The sequence below is a fragment of the Orcinus orca genome, chromosome X (assembly GCF_937001465.1).
Source record: "Orcinus orca chromosome X, mOrcOrc1.1, whole genome shotgun sequence".
Taxonomy (NCBI): domain Eukaryota; kingdom Metazoa; phylum Chordata; class Mammalia; order Artiodactyla; family Delphinidae; genus Orcinus; species Orcinus orca.
The window spans coordinates 75668795-75687531 of NC_064580.1; the positions used below are offsets into that span (position 1 = coordinate 75668795).

The window sequence follows — 18737 nt, forward strand, 5'->3', positions numbered from 1 at the left end:
TCATACTGCTGTCAGAAGAATAATAGCTGGATAAAAGAAAAAGTAAAGATATTTCCTCTAGTAGATAATTCTACCTATTTATAGATGGTCAATGGGATATTAATAGGGAGGCCATATAATTTATCTTCCATACTGGAACATTATTGAGGGTGAAACTGGGAGTGCCATTAATAATTACTTCAATTCAATGGGCATAAACTAGGAAGGACTGTTTTAGACAAATTGGGATGTATAAATACCTTAAGAATGAGATGGAGGGCTTCCCTGGTGGTGCAGTGGTTGAGGGTCCGCCTGCCGATGCAGGGGATGCAGGTTCGTGTCTTGGTCCAGGAGGATCACACGTGCCGTGGAGTGGCTAGGCCCGTGAGCCATAGCCGCTGAGCCTGCGTGTCCGGAGCTTGTGCTCTGCAGCGGGAGAGGGCTGCATACCACAAAAAAAAAAAAAAAAAGAATGAGTTGGGAAACTTTACGAGGTAGTTCCACAGGTGACTCAGGACCGGCCAATAGTGAAACTCATTGTCATCTGCCTAGTACTGAAGTGACATTTGTATAAATGAATCAATTTCCATATAATATGTATTTACTTTATAACATGAGGATATAATATAGTTCCTGAGCCTGTTGAGTCTATGGATTTTTCTTCTGAGACCTAAAGAAGTTTGAATGTGGTAGGGTGTTGCAATATCATTGGATGGAAATGACTCATACAATGGCTGCCATCAAAAGTGATATAATTCTGTAATTTCTACTAGTGTTTTGACCTTTTTGGCCTATTTCCAGTTTCTATTTCCTTCTTAGAATTTTTTGTTTGAGACTGATTTACAATCTAACAAAATGTAGTATGTTTTATTTGCTTCCCTTTTGAACCCTATTTTTTCTGCACATCTGACTAATATGGATATTCTAGTTAAAAGAGAGGCTTGAGAAAAACACTCTTAATTCTCATTTGCTCTGATGCTTTCTCACTGTGGCCTCTTAGACAAATGACTAAGTGGTTTTGTTAACATCTTTATGAAGTTTTATAATAAACTGTGCATTTATTTTATGCAACTTCCTTAGGTTTTTCAGCTGAAAGACGATATAGCCACATGGAGTATTATTATCTCAATAGAACCACAAGCTAAGTGCTTTATAGGTGTAATAGTCATCCACAAGTCTTTAATTCACTGTTCAAAATGCTGTTGAAAAGAATATTTTTCTAATTTTGAAAAGGCTGAATTAGATCAATTGTTCCAATGCCTCTGAATTATTTTCATAGAAAAAGGTTTCAAAGTTCAGGTGCAACTTGTAAATGATGGCAAAAATTATTTTAGCTGTGAGCTGCTTGGCTAGTTCATATTTGTTTCTGTACTTCTGCACCTTTGATGTATAACTAGATCTATTTAATTTTCATAATATTTTGAGAAAAAAACAATTCAGTTTAAAATTTTTTTGTGACTGTGTAACTGTGCTGTTGAAAGATAAGGAGACTCACGCCACCCTCTTCATTGGCTAAGAGGAAATATAATCATCAATGTACTCTCTTAGTTCAGTCCATTGTCACGTTGCATTATTTCTTAATTTGTATCTTTAGATTCTGAGATATGTTGAGTTTGGAAAGTTCCTCTTTACTCTGTCAACATCTTTGTTTCTTTTAAAATAATTTTCCACTTTTTAACGCACATATTTTAGTAGCCTCAAACTTTACTTTTGTGAGCTACACAACCACTTTTCATGAATATATAGTATCTTTTTTTTTGAAGGAGACTAGGTAATGCCAGTTGCATTTTGTAATTAAGTTACTCTGGGTCAACCTTTGCACAATAAGTAAGAAGCAGTTTTATCATGATTCCTATGTTACATGCAGTTGAGTTCACCTTTCTTTACCTCACTCCTGTACCCTAAATGAGGATTTTCATTCTACTTCTGCCTTTTTATATCCAGTGACATGTGAATATAATGATTATGTTTATGCAGTGACTGTGAAAGTGCTCAGCACAAAGTAGGTGCTTCTTTGCTGAATATGATTTGGCCATAAAATTTAGTTCTGTAACTCATAAAGATTTGTATGCTGAGATATGATTACCTAAGGAATATTCAGGACTACCGGGAGTTGTGATGGTTGCTTTAGTCTAGGTTTTACCTATAGTAACAGAAAAAGGTGAATACCTCCTCCAAATCTGTTTCATATTCTGAGAAGTCAGGTTATTCCATAACTTGAAAAAGATGTCATTGCTCATTCAAATGAAGAAGCAAAGGTTTCCAAATAATGTGCATCCACATAGAGCTCAGCTTAAAATCAGGGGCATTTGTAGCATTTCTCCCCATTTGGCCTCTTCCATCTGTCAGCATTTTGAGAAGGGTGTATGCATTTGCAAGCAAGTAGCCTTTCCATAAAATTTGCAGGTTGCTGACAGTAACAACATAAAACCTATTTTAGATATTCTCATTCTATATTTTTTTAGTATACAGTCATCCCAGATAAAACACTTAATGAAGAAACTTTAAGGAACTACTACACTTTACTTCTTTGTGAAAGAAAATTGCACCATGGTGATTGAGAAAAAGGTGTCTCTAATTCAGTGCTGATAATGTTAGGTTTTAATGGGATTTCACGTTACTGGTAGAATTTCTCAGGTTATGTTACTTTTTCTTTTTTTCTTTCTTTCTTTTTTTTTTTTTCGGTACACGGGCCTCTCACTGTTGTGGCCTCTCCCGTTGCGGACCACAGGCTCCGGACGCACAGGCTCCGCGGCCATGGCTCACAAGCCCAGCCGCTCTGCGGCATGTGGGATCTTCCTGGACCGGGGCACAAACCCGTGTCCCCTGCATTGGCAGGCGGACTCTCAACCACTGCACCACCAGGGAAGCCCGGTTATGTTACTTTTATTTTAGCCATGAGAGATCTTTATTTTAAAAAAATTTCCTTTATAAATATACCAGTTTTTAAAATAAAACATTTTTAAACTAGTATAATAAAAAAAACAAAATAAAATCCAAGAGGCTCATTTTAATTTAACTTCCCAGTGGCTTTACCCTTGAATACCTGACTATACAATTTATAGTAATCTTAGGGTGTGGTACATGAAAATTCTATTTTGCTGGCTTTTCTGCTCATTCAGTTTCCTACAATTTAAAAATTATTAAAATGGAACAAATATTTACCCTCATCTAAGAAAAATTTTCTTTCAATCTGAAACAATGCAAATGTTAATGTCAGTATTGTGAGCAATGTAATATGAAATGGATTTCTTTAGTGGTCCGTATGTTAAGAAAGGTAACAGGAAAAAGGAGAAGGAATACAATGTCTGTGTTATATGTAATCTACCTTGCCCTTAGAATATTGAGCTAACACATTGGACTCAAGCAAGGTAAGAGGAATAACGATCATAAAACATATACAAGCATCCATTACCTGTGGCTTTCAATTATTTCAGTCATGGAAAAATTGGACATGAGAGAGAAGTGTAATGAGATTATTCTATATGTTCTGTAATGTTAACAAAGAACATTATAGAAATGTCTTAAAGTTTTCACTGTATTACAATGGATTGGGCAACAGATCAACATAACAGCATAATTTTCTTTGTATTTACCAGAACCAAATATAGATTAATAAATATTTTATTGAAAGCATTTAATTTTTAAAACCTTGTCTTACTGCTTCAGTGATAACAAATTATCCTTGAAATATATAGAAAATTATTCTTGAAATATAAAGAAACTGCCCTGTGGTCAATGATAGTCTTAACTACTTGTCAATCAAAAGCAGAAGTTTGTTGAGACATTTAATTACAAGATAATGTAGTCATCAAAATGTCATTGTGGTAGCTGACAGCTCATTTTGGACTGAAAGTGTACAACTACCTCCCCTGAGGTCAGAGATGTTTGGAGGTTAACTTAGTAATGACAAGTCCTTTATTATCACATAATGACATTGAAAAACATTGCAATTATACTAATAAATTAATAACAGTAATAAAATGACAGTCATAATTGCATAATATACAAGTTGTCAACTGCATTTTTGTTACATGGTCGGAATTTTTATAAGTATATCTGCACTATGTTAATTGTTCTCAATATGGCATAGACAAAAATTTCTGAAAAATTTCCAAAGCCATGTCTATACTTATGGGAAGCCAGTGTATCCATATTTTTGATCCCACTTATTTTCTTTCCTCCTCTCTCTCCTCTTCTATTTTACAAAGCCTTAAAATAAATATGGAGAATTAGTAATTACCACCTGACCCAGTGTAAATATATAATTAACATCCTTATTACTTCACCAAGTTTTATCTTCTGTCTTCTTAAGGTTTTTGGCTTAAATGTCTTCTACTTCATGCATTCAGATAAATGAAGGGAAAAGGACCTGGTTTGACATTTTTCTCTTTTCTTTTATTCTATAACTCTCCTCACTCTCGGGAAGAATACATTGTATTTACCAAATATTTTGCACAAATGTTTTATAAAGTAGATCCACTTTTTATGTTAAAATGAATGATAATGTCAGTAATTACTTCTAAATAGCCAGAGATACAATTTTAGTATTTAGATTAGTCTAAATAGCTGTAGACAAAATCTTTTATTTCCTAACTTTGCATAACTCTAGAAAATAGATCTCTTTAGTATCTGATTTCTTTCTGCTGTGAAATCTTCCAGTTAATCTAATTTAGGAAAGGATAAATTTCTCTATGAGTAGATTAATAATAGATTTATGCATGAAGTGATCTAGCCATGAGTTTGCACTTGGTGGTTGACATTTATTCATACAGAAAGCCTCTGAAAAAAGGTTTAGATGGCTACTGCTTCCATTGGCCTGAATTACAGAGAATTAATTGTGTGTTTTTGCAAACTTTCTCCTGGGATTGGAAAGGACCTTTTATAATGGTGAGTTGTTCCTTTTTAAAATATTTTCTTGCAACTTTTTCTTTATATCTTCTCTTGTGTGTGCTTAAACACATAAGTGTGCTTAAACACTCCTGGGTGTGCCAAGGAGAAAAGTTTTCCTCTTTGGTACCCAAAGTCAGAAAGTTTACCCAAGTCACTGCCCAGGCCAGAAGATTAATAAACTGTTAAAGATCTAATTTCTTTAAGATAAATTTGAAAGTAGTGCACAATAGCTATATATAAACAAAGAAGCTCATATCATTTTTCTTTCCTCAGTGGAGAGAAGGAATGCTTATAGTCAAAATACTAATGATAATAATAATAACCAGTATTTACTGAATAAAGTTGACTATGTTCTGGCACTATTTTAAGAACATCACATATATAAACACACATAATCCACCCAAAATTGTATGGGGGAGGTACTACTATTATTGACATTTTTCAGGTGAAGAAACTGAGGCGCAGAGAGGATATGTACAACTAGTATGTTGTAAAGGTGGGTTCAAACCCAGGCAGTCTGTCTCCAGAGTACATGTTCTTAAGCCACTAAGGATATCTCATAGGACAATATACTGTAAAGAAGTCTGGAGTGGGAATCAAGAGACCTGGATCCTAATTTTATTTTTACGGTTAGTAAGTAGTCCTATGATCTGCACAAGATTATTCACTGGTCCCAAGTCTCCTCTCATGCAAAATTGAAAAGTGCAGGGGTCTCTAATCTGGGGTTATGAGAGCTTCAAAAGCAGACTAATTATTTTGGCATCTGTGCCTTGCCCACTGAACTTCTGCTTCAATGCTTAACATTTGTTATATTGTCTAGAGAGGGTGAACTTAAAGGAAAAGAGGTTTGGGTTCAAATGTGAAATAGACCTTATTAGTCTAAGCTGTCCAAAGATGGAATAGGCTGACTTAAGCATACAGTGCATTCACCGTCAGTGGAAATTTTCAGGCAGAGGTTTGGAGGACAATATGATAGGGTGCTTAAGAGAGGACTCAAGTACCAATTATGCAGTAGGGTAGACTGGATGACATCCACTCAGCTTTATTAAAGTATGATTGACAAATAAAAATTGTATATATTTAGTTTGTACGATGTGATTTTTAAAGTGTATAATGTGATGATATATACATTGACTTTTAATGTTCTTTTCTACTCTGAAGTTTTATGATTCTGTAAATCCCATCAACATCTTATTCATTCATTTAAAAAGAGCAATCTATCTACAACTATAGGTACATATATATGATTATGTGAATATACTGTATACATTTTTCTTTAAGAATCTGGCTTATAGAATGGATCTTGCATGAATTTCATCTGTTTAAAAAGCTTGTAGATGTTCTAGTTCTAAATAAGCTAAAATGTAAGTGGCAATGTTGCTTATTTAAGAAAGATAGAATGTTTAAGAATATTGATTTATAGCTTAATATGGCATTATACAGAAGGCTTCAGCTATCTATTAAGCAGATATTTTGTAATCGAGCATACTCTAAGTAGGTGAAACTACATAAAGAATGGCATTGGAGATAAGTTGTGCTCCCTTGACACTTCCTTCCTTATACCTTAATTATAAACAACAGAATGGTTGTAAGTATGGGCCCTAGAGAAAGCATTGTCTAGATTTAAATGAATGCTGTACCATTAGTACCTGTGAAATTTGGGAAGTAATTTAACGCTTTCAAATCTCACTTTCCTCATTTGTAAACTGGGGGTAATAAGAGGCCTGGTCCCTAGGGTTATTGTTAGAATTAAATTATTTAATATGTGGGTCTTTTAGCCATTATTTTATATCTATGTTTTTTCTATTTTATTTTTTCAACTTTATTGAGGTATAATTTAAAAATATGAATTGCATATATTTAAGGTGTGCAACTTGATGTTTGTGTTTTATTTTTTAATGTGATCCAATATTGACTTAAAGATTGTGGTAGAAGATTGATGGTATGTTTAAGGGTCATATAATGTCAGTATTGCTACGTGAATACCTGGTATCTAAAGCATATGGCTTTCATGTCAATATACGCTAGCTATCTGCACTCTAGGCACTTGTCATAGAGCTCCTACATAATTGAGTAGTTCACAGCTTCCACCAAAAGTTCAAGAGAAATGAGTGAAATGAGTGAAGTGAAGAGAGAGAGGGAGGGAAAGAGAGATAGAGAGAGAAAGAGAGAGAGAAGGATGAATTAACTAGGTTATTTCAGTGCCATGTTTTTAAATCATGTTGGATGACTCAAAAGTGTATCCGTAATGTAGTACCTGATTGTTCTTGCAAATGCTCTTACTGAATTGTGATTTAATATTTCGGGCTGTACTTTTATTGAGTATTGAATTAAATTTTAGTCAAATGAACAATAAGCTTGAATCTATTTTTAATGTAATTATCTTCTTGTAACTTGATTTTTTATTTTTATTATTTTAGTTTAATTTTCATTGTTGCCATTGGTATTGTAAGGATATTATACAATCAACTTGGTGCCATTTTAATGAAGCCATTACTACTTATCAGTAGTAATTTTGTTCTTTGCAAAGCTGGAAGCTGGGAGTAAAATCTTTCACAATAACATTTCCAACTTTAGAAGAAGTGTCATTATTTTGAACTGATGGGGGGTGTAATCCTAGGTTTAAAGAAATAGAATATTGTTGAATTTAGCTAAATTCTTTAATTAAAACAAGGTGAACAGACTTTTTTGCCTTATAGAGAGACTATTACAGTATAATGGAAAAGTGGAAGCTTTGAGTAGATAGATGTGGTTCTAATCCTTGCTTGGACACTCACTAGATGTGATTTTGGGTAAATTACTTAGTTTTACTGAGTCTCAGTTTTTTCATTTTTAATTTGTGTTAGTAATATCTGATGGACAGAGCTGGAGAACTTCATTAAATAATGCATGTAAAACTTCTGTTGAATACTTGTATGTGAATGACTATTTCTGAAGAATTTAAATTTCCCACCTTGTCAGGCTGCTCCCTTAAATTTCTCCAGTAGTCACCATTTGCACAAAATACAATGTGAATGGCACACCTTGGAGTTGTGCAATCTTCAGCCCTTATTTACATGTTTAAATTTTCTTTCTTAAGGGACCTTTACTTTCTAGATTTTAAAGAGGTAAATTTTAAGTTGGATGTGTTCAGAACAATTCTAATGACCCTACCTTCTGTGAGTAGTGAAGAAGCCAAGTGAAGGAAATAATGATTTGTTCATCCATCTACCCATCTACCCACCCATCCATCCATTATTCCATTACGTTGATATTTTTCAAGAGTTGGCTGTGTGCCAGGCACCATTATATTCACTCAAATCTGTGTAAGTGGATGAAAATAAAATATGTGTTTGAACTTGAGTAAGTAAACACCTTGAGGGATAAAATGACACAACTACTTTTTTAAAATAAGGGCTCTCTGCTGTTAGATAAAACTAGGTAAGAGACCTTGGAAATCTTTGTATTTTCCCTTCACTTAGGACATCTGCCCAATATTCCTTTGGCTGTCACTGTGAAATACTGGGCATTTTTAAATGGATGGTGAAACTTGAAAGGAAAGGAAATGCTAATATAAATACTCTCTTTCTAATCACTTGCAGATTCTTGTGTTTTCCCCACCTCTGGCTTTCCTTTTCACCAAGAAACATATATCATTCTTAAACCAGTCTTACACCCTAGGCTTTGAGAGAAAAATTGATGTTAGATTGAGATTCCTATTAGCTTTCCAATGGTTGGTTATTCCTGGTGAATCAATATTCTTTACTAAATGCCAATATCAAATAGTAATGAAGTCAAGAATAGATTATTTTTCCTCTGTTCCCATTACAAAATGAAGCTATTATGAGTGTAAGAGAAAAGATTGGAAAAAGTCAGTCATGTATACCTTAAAGCTTTTCAGTGACCTTAGAATTTTCACTGATTAAGAGACAGAAGGGACATTAGAGATCATTTAGTTTGATGTCTTATTTTATAGATGAGGAAACAAAATCTAAAAAAAAATGTGATATGGCTTGCCTCTCATAGCTCAGATGTTTAGTAATAGCCACTGGAGCTTAGTTTTTGAGACTCAGCCCAGTGTACTTTCTGGCACATCAAGCTTATTCTCCTCAATTTTCCCTTATTATTTCATTTATCTTCAGGACTATAAGGGATAACTAGAACAAATCTTTCTTTTCAATCCACATTAAATTTTTATTTCAGTATTTTTTACTTTCCTTTCTGCATCTGTGTATTTCCCAATCTTCCTTATAATTAGTAGCTTTTCCCCATTCCTACAATACATGTTTTTTTTCTTCTTCCTTGGTAACTTTCTTTCTCAGCTGGTTTTCTTCTTTTTTTCATTCTTCATTGGAAATGTTTACTATAGCTACATATAAAAACACAAAAACAATTTCATTCACACCCACCATGTTAACTTTGTGGTTTTGATCTCTCTATGGATCAAGAAGGGTACTCTTTTCCTTTTGGTAATGGACACTGTACAAGGACTGAAAGGGTAGAAATCCCGGTCTAATTATATCCTGTGTATTAAGCTTCTTAGGAAAGAAGCATGTATTGTATTTGTGAGATTATAATCTAATAAGGTATTAGGAGCATCTCATTGGGAAAGTCATTCACTTGAAGAATTTCACTTTCATAGGTGACCATTAACCAGAAAGTGAATATTGGAGGTAAAATAAGGATAAGTGTTCACTTAAAATTGAATTTCCAAGTAAGAATTATAAGAAATGTATTAATTTCCTTGCAGCTTTATTTTTTAATCAGAAAAATCTTTGAATTTTTTCCCTTTATCTGCCAATATGAACCAAATTGTGTGAAATGTTTACTTCAGCAGAAGTTGCAGAAAAAGAAGAAATTCAGAAAGAAAAATGGCCTCTGATTTTGAGGCCTGAGACTCCTACTTTTCAGCTTTCTCTTCAGTCTCTAAAAGTAGTGTGTTTTGTAGACTGTTTCCATTTGGGTTTGGGAAGATTCTGCTTATACTTAGCTTTCAAGTCATTTGCCTTTAATTCTTGAAATTCAATTAGAAATAAACATTTTTTCTTGCCCCCACTTCCCTTCTTGCTTTTTAGGACAGCAATTTGGAAGGGTTGGGTGGGTAGGTTACCATTTTATCTGTCTCTATTACTCTGACTGATAGAGCTATTAAGTAATGGCAAACTGTAATTCTTTATTATCTGCCTGCCTCATTCTGCTCTTTGCCCTTGAGAAGAGCTGGTTAAAGATCAGAGTATTATTGAAAACTCCCGAAAAATAATAACTTGTTTGGCCACTCAAGCTATGACAATTCCTTGGGAAAACAGGTTTATTGTGTATGTGTGGATGGGAAGGGGTATTCATCTTGAAGTACTTAAGTGATGTGATGGGGGTGGAGAAATTATTACTCTAGAGTAGTTGAGAAACAGTGTATTCATAAAGAGAAACTGAGAACATCTATATGATAAATACCCTTGTAATTAGTGAGATCATTAGCATGGACAAAGTATACTTTAGCATCCACAAAGAAGTCTTTAAGCTAAGCAGTTAGCTTCACTATGAAGAGGAAAAAAAAACAAAACAAAATGAGCTATATACAGCTGAATAGGCTTTTCAGAGTCTCTAAGGAGGTGACTTGTCTGTTGATGGCCAGTGGGGGTGGACCAGTGAAATAATTACTTAACAGCATGTAAACAATGTGAGATGTGAAGTATGCTTTCCCCCCTTTTACCCCCCTTTTTCATTGAGAGAATTTCTTGTTGAAATGGCTCCACTGGGACAGGCAGCAGAGAAATTTGATTAAATGGATGCCTGGAGTCATGACCCTGTCTAAACATGGTGCAGCTCTCAGCATTAATCAAAGAAATTTTTTTCTTACTTAAAAAATTCTGACCTTGCTGTATATGAGTATTAGTGAGCTTTGGATTTGGTTGTGGTTGAATAGGGGGCTGTGTAAGTCTGTGTGAGCATTCTGTTTACAGATAAAAAAATGGAAGAGGAAACTGTCTTCAAGGACAACAGAAAAATATAACATTATTTTATATCATGTTAAGGGACTTTCATTTCATAATAGCCTATCAACAGCCAGTGGGATTTGGACCTCCATTAGAATTCACTAGGACTCATTTATTGCAAACCACTGTTGACATTGATCTGAGTGTTTAGAAGATATTTATAGCATTGTAGTTGGTGTGGGATTCCAGTGTTCAGAAACTCTCTGGGAATGCTTTTATTTTGGGCTAGTGTTTGAAAACTCATTGGAAGTGATTTTTCTTGGAAAATAGAGAAATATACATGTTTGGTGACAGAACAACTAGAATTGTGGTCACTGGTGACTCAGATAAAAGCAAGAAAAATGGAACTTTCCTGAGCAGGCATGTGCCATTGTATTATGCCTGAGTAGGCATGTGCCATTGTATAATAAGCAGAATATTTGCTTCGGGTGAGAGATTTGTTATTCATCCTTGTTTTAGGAAAGAGAACAAATTTGGTATAACTAGATAGATACTTCCCTCACAGGAATTGGCTTAGCAGAGTGTAAAACTGATTTTAGATCATCAAAATCTTACTTGTTCCAAATAAGAATTATTTTGTGGAGTGTGGACTTACATCAAAAAGCTTTATTAACAAGATGGATCAGGTAAGGAGGTCCAGCTAATTGAAGTTAATCAAATATTTTGTTGCTAATCCTTGTTGAAAATCTTTTTAATAATATTGGCCCATTTTATCGCCTGCCTTATGTAGCATAGTACAGTGAACATAAATATAACTTTATTTGGGTGATTAAGCTCTTAGGACCTCAGAATCATTATTTTCTCACCATTTTGATTGTGCAGCAATGTGGATAGATAGAAGTTTGGTTTTTCTGTTTCTTGCAATATGCTTGTAAGTTAGTGATGCTTTATAAAACAATAATAATTTTAAAATATCACTTCTTAATATTTTCTCCTAATCATAGTATATAATTAAATAACTGGTGTTAATTACTCTAGCTAATTGAATTTTAGATAATCAAGGTATTTAATTTGGGTTTTCCTTGGATGGCAGTGATGGAAGTTATGTTTACATGTTTTTTTTGTGAAGTAAGTAGACTTGTTACAATACTTTTGACAATAAACATATGGGACCTTAAGAAATACAGACATGGAAAGCATCACTCCTTTGAGGTAAAAGTATTAATTTAGTGACTTGAGGTGAATCGTTTAGATTGCTTAGACCATGGCCATGTGGATTTAGTCCCTACTTCATGATTTGAACATCTATGGAGAACATGATTTCAAATGTACAGAGATCATTTGAACTTAGTATACATATACATGAATTTTTACTTACAAACCCACAATTTCACCATTACTCTGAGAATGGGGGGGTGTATTTTTCACTACAGAATTATAATTCAAACTGGTGTACTGTAAAAAATAAAACTAGCTTTGTATTTGAACATGGAAAGCTACTTCCAATGCTTGTCCGTTCACCATGGAGTTTGCACATGTCACAGCAAACAGTTTTTGCTTCATACATCATCGGATGAAAGGTTATCAAGTTGCTACTGTTGGGACAGTTACAAGAGGCGAGGCTGTTGATGTCAGTAAATGTAGATTTCATCAACAAAAGCTAACCAAATGTGGTCAATTACACTGCTTGATGACAACAGGACTTTAAAATATAACAGCAAGGTCACTTGCATAATATTCCAGACAAGAGCTCTTTACTAGAACCTTAATATTAACTCTAGCTATAGAATATTAAATACTCTAAATTACAATGTAAGTCCCTGAAGAAAAAAACGGAAGCAAGTCTGTCTGCAGTCTAATCGTCACTGACTGGTGCCTGTCCTCCAGGTTGACATTGCTATCATATAGGGGATTTTATCTGCCCTCTACTTTTACATAAAAGGTAAATTGACAGGAAAATGTGCATGTCAGAGAATTATTATGGAAACTATCAACGCTTGATTGTAGGTGATTTTTTACTATCAAATGTCTACTTTCACAGTTAAAAATCATAGTTTAACATTAAAAATAAGATTTGACTAATATAGGTGTCAAATCTTTCAACTTGCAGTGGATGTGATGGGTGTGGTTTGGAGGAAGGGGAGACATTACACAATTCCAGGATCTAACCCTTCTCAAACCTGCAGGTGCTTATGTTAGTGATGATACATGTACTGAGTAAGACCCTGGGAGGTCCTGAGCCATCAGGAAAAATAGGATTGAAATACATTCCCATTCTGAGGCTCTGTTTGAAAAGATTTTCACCAACTAGGAGTTTTTTGGGTAACGCTCAGTTAACCTGAAAATTAAGCTTAAGTGAAAACTCACATTTGCCTGAAAAGTATGGTAACTAAGGTTTCATTGTAAAATGTTGATAAAGTGTCATAAATGTATGACTCTATAGTCACTGAGCTAATATCTAGAAAACTATGCAAGTGGTGGGTAAATTTTTTATGACATATTGGTATATATGTCTTAGTACTCTGTGCTACTTATTTCTTACCATTGTTTTTGTGATAAATGAAATGATTTTATTTTGAAAACACTTTGATTCTTCAAGATCAGTACTGTTTAATTAATAAATACTATTTTCCATGATACTAAATTGTATCTAAGGATCATATTGTTGGTATGGCCTCAGATTTCTATCTATTAGTTCTATTTGTATATGATCAGATCTAGTACTAAGCAGTGTATTTCAATAAGTACTTTAATCCCTGAAAAGTAAAATGAGGAAAACTTTGACTGCAGTTCCACCTTTAGTACTGAACTCAACTTCTTAATGAGAGTTAGTCAATCTGTAATTAATGATTATAGTATCTGTCTTCAGGTACTATTTTTATATATGTGTATTGAGATAATATATTAAGATCATTTTGAGTTCTTTAAAGAAATGTTATTATAGACCATAACACTAACATGTCTAAAATACAGGGACCTGACAAAATGCTGTTTGTTATTATCAGAGGATTAGCTATGATAGTAACAATTATGCTGAACTGAACAATTTTTAAAAGATAGATTTAAATTATGAATATTTATCTATCTTTTGTGTTTGTTTAGGATTAGAAGACTAAAATTCCATAATGGCAAGCTAAAGAATTTCATCAATGCAACGTACTATAACCTATTTATTTTATCCCATCAAATTTATAAGATTATATTACAGGAAAAAAATACATTGAGAGTAAGAAAAGCATGTGTATATTTGTGCATGTGTTGTATTTTGCTTAATGCTACCATTTTAAACAAGCGTTAAGTAATTTACACTTATTAGTTTCTCATTGATTTGTTGCTGTGACTAGTACTTTATAAATTGATATTATACTGTCTTTTGCAAAGAAAAGAAAACAACATACGGAAAGTACCTTGTGATTTAGAATATTCAAAATTCAGAGCTATACCACTCTATGATTTAATGCCTCCAGATGTAGACTTCTTATATTTTCAGAAGTTTTCTTCTTTTATTCTGTTGATTTCCAATTTTTGAAGTTTTTATATTTAGCAAGGACCATTTAATCTCATTTCCTCATTCTTCAAATGAAAGAAAACTTAAAAGGTGAAGTAATTACATATTTAAAAATCATGCACACTTAAAAAAAGGTGAGCTTGCTGGATAATTTCAAAAGGCTGTGTCACCAAAAGCCTGCATTTTGTTGAAGGGAAAATGCAATAGAGGCTTACTCCCCATCCTTGTGTGAATTCTCCAGTGAGTCTGTGGGAACGAATGACCTTTGCTGATCTTCTCGCACTCTTAGCAGTAGCAAGTGTGGTCATTTAGTCTGAACTTGAAGCAAGAGGATGGTGAAGAGAGCTTGAAAGCTAACAATGAGAATTAGTAACTAGTGGACAAGTCTAAACATAGGCAAAACGTGCCCTTGTCGACTTAAATCAAAGGAGCCTGACACTCCTTTATGTACCAGGTTTTTCTTGATACTGGTCAAAGAGTGGTAGATATTTGGGAAAAAATAATGAGATGTACAATTCTGTAAGGTTAATCTTGATTGAAATGTTAGTCTTTGATAATTATTTCAACATTAAATTGAAATGACTATAAATATGAATTTCATTAGCTGACACAATATGAAACAGGAAATATCTTTAAATCTGGTACTATCTCTCAAAGAGCAATTGCAATACCTGGTGGAAGAAGAACTTATTCCTTATAACATTGTTTCACAAGAAATCAGAGCAAGGGAACTCACCAGTCCAGATTTCTACATTTTGAAGTTTCATTAGTAAGTACAGTAGATTTTATAGACTTTCTATTCCCATATATCAAATAAAACAAACTCTCTTTACTCTTATGGTAATGATACTTGGTTTACCAGAATAATAATTATAGCAGACATTTATATCCCTTACTATTTGCCAGGCATTAACATGAACACCTTAATATATTTTGAACTCATTGAACATAGGCAAAACCCCTATGAAATAAATGCTGTCATTATTCCTATTTTACAGATGAGGAAACTGAGGCACGGAAAGTTGAATTACTTGGTCAAAGTCACACAGCTAATAAGTGGTGGAATTTTTTTGAATGAAGTTCCTAATCCTGGCTTCAAATTCCATGCTCTTTATTTCTGCACCACAGTGCCTCTTAGGTTTTGTGCAAATTTGCCAAGAAATCAGGAAAAGGGAAGGAAAGAGTCTGAAGGTCTGCAATAGTTTTAAAAACTTCTTTCTGAAAGATTCTATGAAAAATGAGAAGCAGATTCACTATGTGTACTGTGTTTCTTTCCTTCATGAGGTTAAATGAAGCTCTAGAAGATAGGAAATGAAATACCCTGATACTGCAACATTGAAATTTTTTCACAGAAAAATATGTCAAGAATTGTTGGCTACATAAAGTGCATTAATAAACTTTGTAAATTATCTTTAAATAATTGTCAACCTTTTTGAAAGCCTTTTAAAAAGGATTTGAAATATTTTCATCACCTTATCACCTGCACAGTTAATAAAAATAAGTAAAAACATTGTTTTTTACCTTTTACATGGCAAATGTTTTTGACTTGAGTGATTTTCCTAGGATGCCTTAGACTACTGTGGGATTTGGGTACTGGCTTATTCTTTATCCAGGAAGATAAATATCAATCAAGTATACATTACTGAATGGAAAAAGAGTCTACTTCTGTTGGAGAGCTATTTGTAAGTAATTGAAAGTGGTTGTGTGTGGGGGTACTATTTGACAGCTTTCTTGATACTTCAGATAGTAAGTTTCTAACAATTCTTGACCAGGAAATTGGAGACTTAATCCTGTCAGCTGCTGATCTGAGTATGTTTATAGCCTCAATTCCATTTTGCATCATCTGTGCCCAAAACTGTAGGGTGACGTAGAGCCTAGAAAATTACAACCATAGAGGCTTCTAATCATATCCAATGGAAGAAGTATCCATTTTTTTAAAAGGCAGAATTCTGCTGCAGTCACCTATTGTCTAGAGGAAAAGAGAGAATGTAGCCGAAGTAGTAAAGGTCAAGAATACCAACTAAAGTGATAATAACACCCTTGGCATTTTAGGCATTAGAGTTTGGACTTAGAGAATTCAAGAATAAGGGTAAGGTCTTTAAGGATTTAGCTGGAGATTAAGAGTACATCACAAAGATTAGCAAGTGAAATTACTTGTGAAATAGTGTTCATTATATTGATGCCCTTGGAAGATATAATTTAAAATATTCTACAATCTATTATATATTGGATAGATAGTGGAAGCTTATATTACTATTTTCAAAATTCTAGAATTCTAGAAAGAAACAGCAAATACCAAGGGTTTAATGATATAGCCCCAATCAAAAAGTAACTGAAAGTGTGAATGTATATAGAAATATACATCCTGTTGAAAATTGAGATCCTCTTTGGACCCCTTGCCCATTTCTTTTACATCATTAATTTTCTAGTTCTCTAGGCTCGAAACCATATCTTTACGTTTTTGTCTTTGGTCTCAGGCAGTATATCAACAAGACCTACCAACTTTTTTTTTCTGCATTGTATTTTAGAAAAATCTTATCTTCTAGTTTTATTTTCTTATTTTTCATACTGACTTAGGCTGTTTTCACTTCACATCTGGAACTTCTTTTATCATCTTTTAGTCATATTTGCTTCAGTCCACAGTCATTTTTCCTTTCTAATCCTATTGAAAGATACTCTTGCCTGCACTTAATTTCTTCCATATTGTTTCTATGCTCAAGTATCTGTGGTGACAAGTCCGTAGGCTCCTGCCTGACGTTCAGGACTTTCTGACAGATGTCTTTCCCCTTGTCTAATTGCTGCAAGAGAGCACACACACATCTGACCAACTTCTTTTCTGGTTAGCTTTTATAGGCTTTCATTTCTGTATCCATAAATCCTAATTAAACTCAACCACCTTCAATGAGTATTGCATTTAAAATACTTGTGGTTTTATTTGTCTTCTGGATTTTAAGTTACGGATGATATCCTTTGGATACTCTAGTGTAGTTATAACCAGGAATTCCAGAGACGTAATTGGGGGAGCAGTATTAACAATGATATTACTTTTCCTTTCATTTTAAATCATTAAACTTTTCAAGATATTTTCTGTATTCCTATGAAGTTTCTCTCCTCTTTCTGTGAAAAAGAGGTAATTCAGAGCTAAATTTAATTTTAACTAACCAGTCAGGGTTGCTGGGGATCAATGTTCTTATCCTGATGAAGTTGATAGTTCAGCTATGGCTTCTTTATCCTTATGGTCTCAGGAAATGGGAAGTGTTGAGGTTGTGTCACACCTTCTTTTTCAAAGCCAATAAGCCACATTTTAATAGCCTCATGAGTTTACTGTTTCACACATGAAATGATGAGAGGTAAGAATGCAAGCTCTTTTCATTTATAGATAGATTTCCTGACAAGGATTAGATTGTGTTTTTAAATTCATCGCAGAAAAAAATAAAAGGAAGGAAGAGGAAAGAAAAAAATGGAAAGAAAAGATAGAGGAAGGGAGGGAGCAAGGAGTGAAGTAAAGAAGGAAGGAAAAGAAAGAAAAAACAGTCATGTAAGTAACAGAAAGAAGAATAAAAATTATTTGAATCAATATTGTCACTTTCTAGAAGTAAAAGTATTATTCAAGTTTTATTCAATAAATTAATCAAGTTTCTTAGAAAATATAATGGACCATGCAACCTCAAGTTACACCAACTGTCTGACAAGGCAAAGCTGGATTTATGCAAGTCTCCTGTTTACCCAAGAATGCAGACATTTCCCTTACGAAATGAGGCAGCCTTATCTTTATTATTCTAGTTCATTTTAGTTTACAGTTTTGCTGTAAACAATATTTCAGAAGCTTACTTCAAGATTCCTAAATAAATGAACAGGAAAAAATAATGCTCAGTGGTGGTAATCTACATTTCATATATTGTATGATTGAAAAAAGATATTTCTGGATAACAGAAAAATAATTAAAAAATGATAGTTGTGCTTTATTTAGTAGAATCTGTGTGAATAATGGAAGGTAAATTGAGCTGCTGAAAAATCTTTGTATTCTCTAAAAAAAAATGTTAGCCAGATTGTGATGACTTTGAAACTCAAGTACTAGGAGCATCAAAGAAGACATCCTATGTTTTTTAATCTATGTCAAAATTGCTGTTATGGGAAAATATTTTTACTTGAGTACTAGTACGCAGTGCACAATAATCTGCCTAACCTCTAGTCAGGACATAAATTCATCTTTTTCCCATCTCTCTTTCTGTGCAGGTTGAAGACCAGAGTTTTATTTGCTCTGGCAAACCTTCCTTGGTGAAAGCCAAGTAATCTAATGTTAATTGCATTGCCTTACCCTGATACCCACAGAAAGTGTCATTTCCATATTTCAGGAAACATTTAGAGTCTCTGTGTTCATAGAAAACTATGCATTACATGTCATAAAAATTATATAAGTTAGACCGGAGACTATTACTGGCTTC

General features: G+C 33.7%; 1 protein-coding gene across 2 annotated transcripts in view; it reads left to right on the forward strand.

Moving 5' to 3' along the window:
- Nucleotides 1–18737, forward strand: part of DACH2 (dachshund family transcription factor 2) — a 643115-nt gene that overhangs the window by 91543 nt on the left and 532835 nt on the right. The window lies entirely within an intron of this gene.